This window comes from Zootermopsis nevadensis, unplaced genomic scaffold (assembly GCF_977971745.1).
Source record: "Zootermopsis nevadensis isolate Lab colony 2312 unplaced genomic scaffold, Znev_1.0 Znev_ptg000016l, whole genome shotgun sequence".
Lineage (NCBI taxonomy): Eukaryota > Metazoa > Arthropoda > Insecta > Blattodea > Termopsidae > Zootermopsis > Zootermopsis nevadensis.
In genome coordinates, this window is record NW_028259148.1 from 10,945,325 (window position 1) to 10,957,456 (window position 12,132).

The 12,132-nt window shown below is 38.7% G+C and overlaps 1 long non-coding RNA gene across 1 annotated transcript in view; it reads right to left on the reverse strand.

Annotated features, from left to right (window-relative positions):
* Positions 1-12,132, reverse strand: part of LOC147873757 (uncharacterized) — a 65,457-nt gene that overhangs the window by 9,682 nt on the left and 43,643 nt on the right. The window lies entirely within an intron of this gene.

Below are 12,132 nucleotides of genomic sequence, written 5' to 3' on the forward strand. Positions count from 1 at the left end.
ATAAGACATTGTTACTTATCTCTTACACACCATATTAATTAAGTTCCACTATATCTGAATTTACTCACTAATTTTTTACCTTTGTTATTAGTATTGCAGGCTTGTTCTTGCATAGCTCCAGTCCTGATGCCTAATGGATCATAATGAAGTGGAAATTCTCAGCAGTGTTGAACTTTGGGATGTGTTGAGTGATATTTCAGCTCCAGTTTTCAGATGTTGTGCCTTTGAAATTCAACTGATAATATTAATAGTTTATTTGAATCTATGCAATAAATGATGTTTTGTTATTTACCAGTGAAACATACACATGAATATAAACATTTTTGATAAATTGCTACATATTTGCCAATTTTTTCCATTTTTAAGAAGAAAACTAATGCAGTTAGAACTCCATTCTCCACTGTCTGCATTATTCAGAGTAAGATGCAAAACATTCAGAAACAGTTCCGTTACAATTTTCCATCCACCTAAACTGTCAGCAAATTACTATACTTGAGGTAATGTACTTTGTTTTCTATGGCACCATCTTTTGGCCTTCTCAGGAATAGAACGGATATGAGTGGAAATCCTGGAAGTGAAACTAAAATGTTAAGAGGATCATTCTTTAGAAACAACTGTTACTGATATATATCTTGGTGTTGAGGAAGTTTAAAAGGGGCAAGTGTCACGCCAATCATAAGTAGCAAAGTGATGATGCTGAGAAGCAGAGGCAGACAAATGGTGGGTCGAATAACTGAAAAGAAACTGCAGCTGATACTCAGGAACATGAGAGTTAATACAGAAGTTGAGTGCACAGTGAAAACATATCATAATAACGCTCGTAGAAGCAAACTTAATTAAGAGGGCAAAAGGTCTAGTAATTTCTGTTCCTGACCACTCACTTGCTGGTCAGAATTACCATTCCGTCAACAGATGACTTTGTATGTTACTTTTAAGAAGCTTTAAGTGAACAGGTAATTTTTATATTAATATTGGTGTATAGTAAATATCTCTATGTATTCATTTTAAATTTACTTAAGTGTTACAATTTGATGTTTCTTAGAAGGTCTGGATGCAAGAACTTTATATGATGATGATGTGTTACACTTTGTTTCCTCTAGAAAGATCTGGACACTTGCTGGTCATTAGATACTAAAATGCAGTGGAATCTATGACTGATTTGCTGATGGTAATAATGAATGGACATTGCAAATGCTGCAATGTTGTCTGTTGTTATAGCATAATTAAACAAATAAAGTTTCAATGAAATTACAGTAATTAAAGTACAGTCTTTCACAGCTAAGAGTTCTAACTCTGTGTTGCTGCTTCTCCAACTTGAACATGGCCTTTGCAATTGTTCCCTCCTTGAGAGCCTTAATTGCGTCTTCATACTGGCAAAAAAGAGTTTGTCTTGATGCCAAGTTTTTCATGGTCCAGATTCCTTCACACGCTAGGCGATGAAATGAATTACGCGTCATGGCGTATTAATATGAAGAATAAATGCAGATTAATTGCCTGACACCTCCTGCAATATATAATATATGGGTGGCTGATTCTTAATTGCATGCATTTCATTTAAGGATTGTGTTCTACTCCTTCCTAGAATCAAGCCAAGATAAAGCTCCTGTAATGATATGGTCAGAGCGTTGTTAGTGGCTGCAGCAATGAAGCATCAATTCAAAAGTAACATTTGGACAGGAATAACTGGTGATCACTTTATGAGTTAGTATTTCAACTCTTAGGGTGTCTTATTTCCATTTTCAACAGAATTATCTCAAATAATGTTGGCTGTACCATTGACAATGTAACAAACTGTGGTTTATGCATGGCAAAGCTCCTGTCCATTTTACCTGCAACATAAATCAGCTTTTGGACTCTTGTCACACATGCTGATGGATGAGATGAACCAAATCTGTAGTCTGATTTTACATCTACCAAATCCTACCTGTGGGGGCATCTAAAGGATGTAATTTACTTGGAAAGAGTCAACATGAAGGACTAGCTTTAGCATTTGATTCAGTGGCTGTGACAACAGATATTTTTCAGTGTACCAGAGCCACAGAGCTCAGCTACGCATTCAAAGTAACAGACGACATTTTCAGAAAGTTTTGTCAATACTTTATGACCATAAAAATACTGCTAAGGTATTTTTAAGAACAAAATTGAATGTGCTTCTAATAAGGTGTTTTACTTGTCTCATTTGATTTACTGATGCTTCCAGTTCTCACTAATGAAGAGGTTGCAACCCTATGTTTATAATAATTTTATGAGTTTGCTTTAAGAATAGAACACAATCATTTTGTTTGATGCATACAATTAAGAAGAACCAACTATTTGGCCATTTCTAATTATCTGCATATGTTACCCAAAACACTGATCTAGAAGACATCCTATTTTTATACTTCAGAAGAATTATATAAGTGCTTTTTGTTACAATTACCAATTAATTCATGTCATATATGCATTCACTTTTTCCTCCATTTGTATATTTTTACAATACCTTTTTATGTACAAACTATCACATAAAGTACCCTCTATCAATTTCATGTAGTAGGGTTATCTTGCATGAGGCATCTTTGCAGATTACAGACTTTTAAAATAATATCTGTTAATATAGCCACTCAGCCAAGAAGTGGAGGAAATATGCTTTAAAACTGAAATCAATATCCTTCTTCTCCATTTGTGCAAACCATTAAAAAGCAAATTTCCCACATGCCTGTTTCCATCACATTTACATTGGGAGAATAATAGGGACATGACTGGAACCTGCAGCAAACATTCTAGGTGTTGAACAGTGCAGCTTGTTGTTTTCCTAATCATGTTGAATATTGTCAAAAGATGTTGTTGATGAGTAAATGACTGCTCTTTTCATGAATGGAAACCCAGTTATTCATCATACCCAACGCAATTCTAACCAGGCTCATACTTTGAAATATGGGGGTTGGTGTATGTAGTTGCATTACTGTGTTATTCATCATTTAATATTTTAAGGAGCTTTATCACATCATCTTCAAAATGTGTTGTCTTGGTACATGGATCTCTTTGTCATGTCCTACCCTTCTGTTTTGCATACCACCTCATCATGCTGAGTCTTCTATTAAAATACATATTTATGCAGTTATGAATGGCACAGTTGTATTTTAATTAAGAAATTTCAATGTTTTAGTTTAATTTGTATTTAAGTTGGTGTGCCTGTTGAATGTCTGGGTGGTATTTGTGAATGATGAAAGGTACGAGTTTTGGATTGTTAGCCTTAAAACTTCCTAATTTTCATCAAGCCTGTCTTGTTCTTCCTGCTGCTTCCAACAATTGTGGACAAATAATTACAATATGGTGATTAATGCATGAGGTAAGTTAAAATGGGGTGTGTTACTAGAAAGTAAATACATTTGAAATTCCAACTTCGTGGCAGGTCATGTGAGTTAGTTCAATTGAAATAGTTTCATAGAATTACAATAAGTAAATGAACCTCAAAAACATCAACAGGTAAACGTGGTCATTAATTGCAGGAATATTTCCGATATTTCTTTCATACCCTTTTGATATTTACAAAGTGTCTTGGGCCAGAAATTAAACAGCAATGGTTGGCAAGGAATTAAACCAACTAGTGAATCAGAATGCAGGCTGCGAGTGACAGCAAAGGAACTCATACAAGAGGCATCTCTTATATTCGTGGCAAGGCTGTCATACTTTTAACTGTATTAATGAGTTGTAAAGGGAAGGACACATCTTTACATGGTCCACTGAAATGCTCTAGTGAGTAATTTATAGTGACATATCTATTGCTCTGTAACAGGAAACAAGCTATTATGGTAAACAAAATTAGGCTAGGTTTGTTTTAGGTTAAAACTTATTTAGTTTTGATTTTAAAAATAATTTGATGTGTTGATAGAAGAGTAGAGTTTATTTACATTCCATAGATCCTTGTTAGGACTCAACCAAAGGATGTAGATCATGTCATTTCATACAATATACATAAACTTCAGAACTTTTGACACAAGTACAAGAACGTATTTCACATATCAATGTACATAAACTTCATATTCTGCAATACAAGAGTGAAAAATAATTTTACAAATTAATATACATAAACCTCAGCATTTAAAATAGAAATACAAAACTTGCTTTACATATAGATTATAGATATATATAAAGCTTAAAAATTTTCAGCAGAGATAAAATCATCTACAGAATAGAAAGAGTGAGAGAGTGATGGTCATTGTCTAGGTCTGCAGGTGTGAAGTTTATTAGCTGCATGAATGTCCTTGCAGTCTCCAAGAGGTTTTATCTGTGTAAACATTACTTTCTCAGATGGCAAGCGAAGATAGACCCTCAGGACAGGTGTTTGGAAATTACCCAAATTTTGTTGAAACCTTGCAGGAGTGAAGTCTTAAGGTTTCTGATGATGGTGAATTATAATCTGTAAAACTGGCTTACACTTTGCTCATCATCTAAATTTTGGATACAAACACTACATTTAGGAAGTTGGGTCTTCTTTTGTCTTCACATGCAATAACGAACACACGACACGCAACTCAGGCTGTCAGTACTTGGAATCTATGGTTTTTGAACTGAGACAACACAGCACAATACATTCACCATAACTACCCGAAATGCCTCATACCTGCTTACGTCTGCCAAATGTGGTTTTGCAAAACTTTGTTAGGTAATCAAACGTAGAGCAGAAATTATTACAAAATTCTCTATGTGTTGTCTTCACGATGAATTACTCTCTAAGATTCAACATTTAGCTATTGTAAACAATGTTCATAAAGCAAGAAAATCAAATTTTCCTTTAAGGTGACGCGATTCCCCCACTGCCTAACCTTCTGCATGTAGGCAGTAAGTACAATTACCATTTCTCTGCTTACAAAAAACAGACCTGATTTCTGAGCCCTTAAGCAGCGACTGGTACTGAAGCAGCTCAACACAAGTTCACTGTCACTTTCTTCTTATTATTATTATTATTAACTGTGTACAAACCTTTACAATTATGAACAGCTGAATCTAACTATGAAATTCATAAACTCAGCCAAGTCTTCATTGATTTTACATAAGATTCTTGTATCAGAATTATTGTCAATCATTTTTTTTAAGAATTCATAACAAATGGCTGAAGAAAATTATAAAAGGTACAGATTTTGTTATCTGTAAACTAAGGCAATCAAAAATGTTTTTCCAACAGTATCGATCTTTCTGTGATGGTTCACCGCTTTCTTGACTGCCTTCTCAGAACAATGGTCTAGCATAAACTTAATCATTACCCTGATATTTTATCATTCATCCTTTGCGTATCGTTATGAATGATTCATGAATCAGTGCAGGGGGCGTAGATCCAGATCTCGATGTCACTGCTCAGCTTCATGTATGCTTTCAAGGACATAATTACTAAGACCAAGAAGGAGACAGGAATACACATTAAGCTGGATGTTAGAGAAAAAGGTTGTGAGCGTAGGTGATGGACTGAACTGGCTGTGTGTTGCTTCCGTTGACAATCTTGAGTGTTTGCAATCCTCTGTGTTATTCTTCAAAGACGATTTTTGAGGGGCCCGGGCGCTGTTGAACCCATCGCCCCTGCGACAGGGAAAATGTTTCCTTCCTTCGAATCCCGATTATTCATTTTGACCAATGAGAGAAAGCAGGAAAGTCAGAACTCTGGAAGAAGTGTCTGGAGTTCGATTTCCATCAAGGGCGATTCCTGTAGCTCCGAAACTAAGCGAGACAGAAGAAAGGATCAGAGTTTTTTGTTTCGAAGAGGAGATTTCGGAAACGAAGGCCTCGACACTGAGTTCGAGTCCCGACAAGGATGGTTTCTGTTGACGGGAAAGCACCCACGAGAAGAAATCGACGCCAAGGCAAAATTCTTTCGTTTCGGAGAGGAAATTACGGGGTCTAAGGTCACAGACACGAAAACAGTCCTCTGTTCGAGTCTCTGTTAGGATGTTTGTTTCTGAGGTAATTTTATGGGCGTATTAAACGACGCACGTTCAATGATGAGGCCTGTAAGCTACCGGTGTTTCCGAATTAATCTGCAGATTTTGTGTGGTTATAGTAGCCCATAATTTTTTATTTATTCGTAGTTTATTTAACGACGCATTTTCAATAGGCGTAGCACAGGAGCATTAAATCCATTGATAAATCCTATTTTATTGTTTGGAAACACAAAACTAGCTTCATTTTGTATTACTGCCGACTAACACGGATGCCACCAGATGTCTCAAAAGTAAAGTGCTGTACAATTTGTAGGGTTACCCAAATATTAGAAAAGTTTTTGTGGTAATATAATTTACCGCATTCGACCAGCGGCTGAATAAAGCACGTTGTTTGGAAATGGTTTTGAGGAATTGCTAAGGAATTTGCCTTCGATAAGGTGGAAATTGTCTCGTTGTAGAAGATTCGAGCAGAATATCGCTTGGATAACCTGTCTGCTTTGTCTTGAGTACTTCGAGGTTTTACTTTCGTTAAGTTAGAGAATTTTCTGGTGTTGATTCCGATTCTGCCTCAGATAATTCGTTGATGCGATAATTGTTCCTGTGCTCAAGCGTCATCTTCACGCTTCGGCCTGCTTGACCCTCGGTGGTCAGGGTATACCAGGCTAGGTGGGCCCCAGAAACAGACTGAACCCAGAGAGAGGGAGGGAATTTCGCCCCGTAGTCCACACAAAACTAGGATCGCGATCGACTATGGCCGCCAGATACGGAGTGTTTCGAATACGCATTCGGGGACAGCCGATAAGGGGTGATTCTCGGACTTGTGGGTTGTCGCGGGGCTAACAATTACCGACTGTGAGAATAATAAATTGTTCCGAAATGGTGGGCGTGGCCTCTGACTGGTCAGAGGAGCAACAAGGAACGACAATCGAACTGTGGGACGCTGAAGAGACAAACAGCAGAAGGCAGAAGCTCGCCACGAAAATAGTAGTTTCGATAATTTGGTTTATCGGTCAATTCTTACTTTCTGTGAAGTCACAGGCTTCCCGCCCCCGCTGGAACAGTTTCAAAATTTCTTCTTTCCTTCAAGGGATTCTGACCTGTTGTCAGTTTATTGTCGCGTAAGGAAGTGAATTTGCGATTCGGTCCGTCCCTCGCTGTGAATTCGCTGTTTGGTGAAGTGTTGAAGTGGTTTAATTGTCTGCATATCAAGAACGAATCAATGTTTCAGCTGCTTTCGATCTCGAATTGATAAGAAAATGTTTACAGGGAAGTGAGCTGAGTTTATCCAAACAAAATTATTCTTAACTTACTGGGAAATACAATTACTAAAACAGGGATTAGAATAAACTTCCAAGTTAACAAGACGAAAAATTCCGTTCACTGGGTGCAGTAATTGATTTGTCGCGAAATTAACTGTAGTGTGAAATATTACGTGTAGCCGAAAACGCCTGGGATGGACGTTTTCGAATATTTATTTTTGTGTACGTGTTCAGTATTTTACGTCCTTTAATGACAAGACGTTGAGATATTATTAATTGTTTATTTAATACAAATTTAGTTCGGCTTTTATGAGAATGTATTCGAAACAGATTTATAATGTTATCGTCAGTTTCGCATCGCGTCACACAGTTCCAAAAGGAGATTCCACGCCATCTGTTGTTGTCCAGACCGTAAAGAATAGGCCTAGGTCATGATCAACGGCGTATTAGTTGGTGGCTGATAAATATGCGATAAGAAGTTGAAAGGGCACAACTGCACTGACCAAAAGGCGACAAACCCAAAAGCTGCCATTGTTGTGGAGTTCAAGGTTGTACTTAACGGGAGACTCCGCTCCAGGTTGTGAAGTTATTTCCTGGGTTTTTCAAATAACAGTTCTGCCACTCTAAACGATAATCGTTATAATTGTGAAAATGGTCCACATTGTGTATTGAGCACGTTGCACCAGTGCGTCATGTTGTCAGTTCCCTGTTACCTGAAGACGGTCATTGAAGCCAAAGCATCTTGTAACAATACGTGCTTGTTAACATTTGAAGCCACCCTTGAACAAAAAAGTATTGTTTAAGTAAAGCTTAAATTTTTCTACAATGCCCTTGTGTAAATGCATTGAACAGTTTCGTCTTCTTAAGAGCTGTGCCACTTTAATTGTTTGAAAATCACTTGTTTCTTTGTGGTGATGATTTTGTGACGATTTTTGAACTTTATGATTTCCAATCGACCTTATATTGTCGTCCCGAGACGAAACAAACCACGAGGAAGACGTCAGAGGGCTAATTACACTGGGAAATACAAATATCAAGAGCACGATCAACTCCCTTTGTGCCTTTTGTCGGAGAGGATCGGACGTCGTAATTTTCCTGTGCAGTTTTGCATTCTGAAGCCCTCCTCAACGAAATTTAATGATCCTGTGCGCCAAGCGATATATCGACCAAGCTCGGAAAGTGTTTTCCGTGACGCGTTCTTTGCAGCGTGCATTTGGATGTATTAAAGCCGTCTTATTTCGATACTTCCCACTTTGACCACCAGATCGTAGCAAATCAGCGACTGCCTCACTGCTTTCCTCAAACGCCATCTTGTTCTCACCGTTCGTAGGAAATTCAAAAGTACGATTTTGGAATCTTGCAGAATAGCCAACCTCCACATCAAATATCAAACAAGTCCGTCTACTGGTTCTCGAGTTGAATCGACTGGACGGACAGACAGAGACGACCAGCCCATAACGAGTTCTTGAAATGCACTTCATTGAAAGATAACAGATAATTTTCATTTACTTTGATAAGCCGTTTTAGGAACATTGAAGGGTTTAGTTTGATTAGTGCGTCTGAGTAAAACACTTTCTTCCATTCTGTAAGTCGTTTTATATAACGTACTGGCTTGCATATAAAATCGATGATAACTATCGACAGAAAGTGGAAATGTAACTGGCACACAAGGTCTATGCAAACATCGTCGAAGTTTGTTCGCAAGGCGCATGCGTGATTAGGGTTTCGACAGATGAACGAACACGGAAATTTATTGCTAGAGTTACGCTCCTCTTGAAAGGGAATTAGAAGTCAGACGTCATCACCCAAAGGGAGAAAGTAAGTGAAGGCCAGAGACAAATGGAGAAAAATTCACAACAAAGAACTTATGGATTTTACTGTTAAAATTGTTATATTAGGACGATTAATTCAATGTTACTGAGATGATTAGGTCATGTAGCATGCGTGAGCAAGGCGAGATATTTGTACGGCATTTTGGTGTGAATCCTGAAGGGACGAGGTAACTCGGACACGTAGGCACAGATATGAATATAATATTAAAATGTATCTTCCAGGAGTAAGGTCTGGACTGGATTTATCTGGCTGAAGACTGTGATGCAATCTCGGTTTTTGCGTTTAAGAGGAGGGATATTTGACTAGCTAACTAACTAACTAGATGGCTTACCGAACGCAAAGGTTCATCACCGAATTAACCAAAGCCCTCCACCGGACCCTGTCCTGGGCCAACAAAATCCAGTTTTCTTCAACTCCTATCTCCCATAGATCCCGCTTGATACTATCCTCCCATCTACGTTTAGGTCTCCCCAGCGGTCTTTTCCCCTGAAGTTTCCCAACCAGTACCCGGTGCATACCTCATATCCCATCCATGCGCGCTACATGCCCAGCCCATCTCATTCTTCTCGACTTAATCACCCTGACAATACTGGGGGAGCAGTACAGATTTTTAAGCTCGTCATTGTGCAGTTTTCTCCATGTCCCATCGTCTTCTATCCTAGGCCCAAATATCCTCCTCAACACCCGATTCTCAAACACCTGCAATCTGTGTTCCTCCCTTTGAGTGAGAGACCATGTTTCGCACCCATACAAAACAACAGGCAAGATTATTGTTTTGTATACTTTAATTTTCAGGTTCTTAGAAATCAGACGGGAAGACAAAATATTTTGGACTGAGAAGTAGCAAGCATTTCCGGAATTTAATCTCCTCCTAACTTCCTCACGAGTATCATATTGATTTGTTATTGTTGTTCCCAAATATTTGAACTTTGTAACCCTTTCAAAGGATTTATTATCCACCCTAAGATAATTTTGTCCTCCTGTCTGCTGACAAGATACTAACATGTACTTAGTTTTTTCTGAATTTCCTTCTGTCTACTAGCCTCTAGTAAAACTTCTGCGTTCCTCTTTATTGTATTCATATCGTCCCCCAATAAATTAACATCATCAGCATATGCCAATAGCTGATGTGTCCCATTCAATTGCAAACCCTCCTGCCTTTGTTGGACTTTCCTGATGGCATATTCTAGCGCAAAGTTAAAGAGCAAGGGAGACAAAGCATCTCCTTGTTTTAGACCGTTCTTGATGTAGAATGTCTCAGAAACAAATTTACCTACTCGAATTTTCCTACAGGTTTCATTTACGCACATTTTTATTAGACTCACTAGCTTCTTTGGTATATTTGACTAGCTGAGCGACCATTAGCGTCTCAGGAGTCAGTTTACATGATCATAGCGTCGTAGATTTATCTCTTGGCCTGAACTTCTTTCAAGCATTAAGACTGTTCCTTCGTATTGTCTGACGTCCTTTGGCGTCTGCCCCACCCCCGGGGGCTTTTGCCTCCAGAAGATCCTTGGGTGTCGCGTTCTCAGGCGTTCTTTGCTAGTGTACGAACCAGTGCTTTGGTGAGGCTTTGAACGTCGTATTTATATTCGTAATTCTCGTTTCTTTCCTTGCGTCTTTAATTATTCGCGTGCACTTAATTCAAAAGATGTAATTATGTCAATTAACTTTGTCATATTTAAACATTAATAATCTTTTCCCTTGAATCATGATATCAGCTTCTGATTTAAGTGAGTGAGAACTCGTGTAATGAAAACGGATAGAACAAGAAGCGGAAGGAATTTTTGAGTAGGCCTTGGCTTCCGCAATAAGAGATTTATTACCTAATGGAGGAGGTAAGCCATGGTCTTTTCTTGCCATAAATAAGGCAGTCATGATTTCTGGTGCCTGCCAGCTGTTTCGTTTTACTCCCCTGTATTTTCTACCGTGGCCGATCTCCATGGAGCAGAGTCCTTGACAATCTAACATATTCCAGTCCAGAGCTCAAGCAACCAAGAACACCCGGTTCGAACCCGAACTCGGCATTAGTCCGATGTTACCCCATTTCGAATTTCTTCGTCCAAGTGGCTGTTGATGGACTCCAGGAGGATGGAAGAGGAAGGGTCGACGTCCTACAGGGGCAATAATTTAGCAGTTTGCAGCTTCGAGGGCAGTCAGGCTACGTGAGTTTTTTCTTGTCTGTCTGCACTAAAAGTGTCAGGATACTCGACTCACGTCATCAGTGATTGGCTGGCGGTGTTATACTCGCAAAGAGAACCAGACGCAGATTACGGTATAATATTAAAATGGAGCGTAAATAAATATAAAGTCTTCCGTGGAATCATCTGGCGCAGAATAGCAAACAAGATAGCGAGTCTTCGGTTCGGTAATAGGCGGGAAATTGTTTTGACAAGAACGGAGAAACTGTCGACATAATTACCCGCTGCAATACCGACTGAGAATTCGTGGCCACTCCATTTTGTTAAAATGGCTGACTATGTGTTGCGTGCAATCATTCTGCGACTGTTGGTAGTTGCAGTGAGGGATTTTCACTCGCGAAATTTACCCGTACGATGCACACGCTTTCGCTAAATCCTCACAAGGGAAATTTTTCTTGTGTATGTTTTAAATTGCGCCTAATTAATTTAGAGAAAATTATTTTGAAGAATACCACTTAAATTTGTGGCACTTATATTCTTCTTATCTCTGTGAAATATCCTAATTTTTCATCTGCCACCCAGTCAAAATATTTATTAGCGCTAGTTTCGCCACGTTCTTATTATCGATTAAGCGACAAACATGTAAATTCTGGGTGTCGTTCATACATCATTTCATCAAAATCCGTCTGGGGGTCCTAGAGGGTAAAGATGCTGACACGCAGATGGGCAGGCGTGTGTAAAGTAGGAATTTCATTTAACTTGTTCATATTAAACCATCGAGAACATTCGGCAGAATCACAGTTACCAGACGCCATTAAAATGGTCCGGTGGATGAAGCTTAGTCATGTGTAGGCACAAGAACTATTTGTGACTTCGTTTTGTACGCGCTTTATCTAATTCTTATAATTTCGGGAAAGCGTAATCACTGGAAGGTCCATTAAAGAAGCCAGACTTTACCCAGTCCCCGTGACAAAGGGGTCATTTACG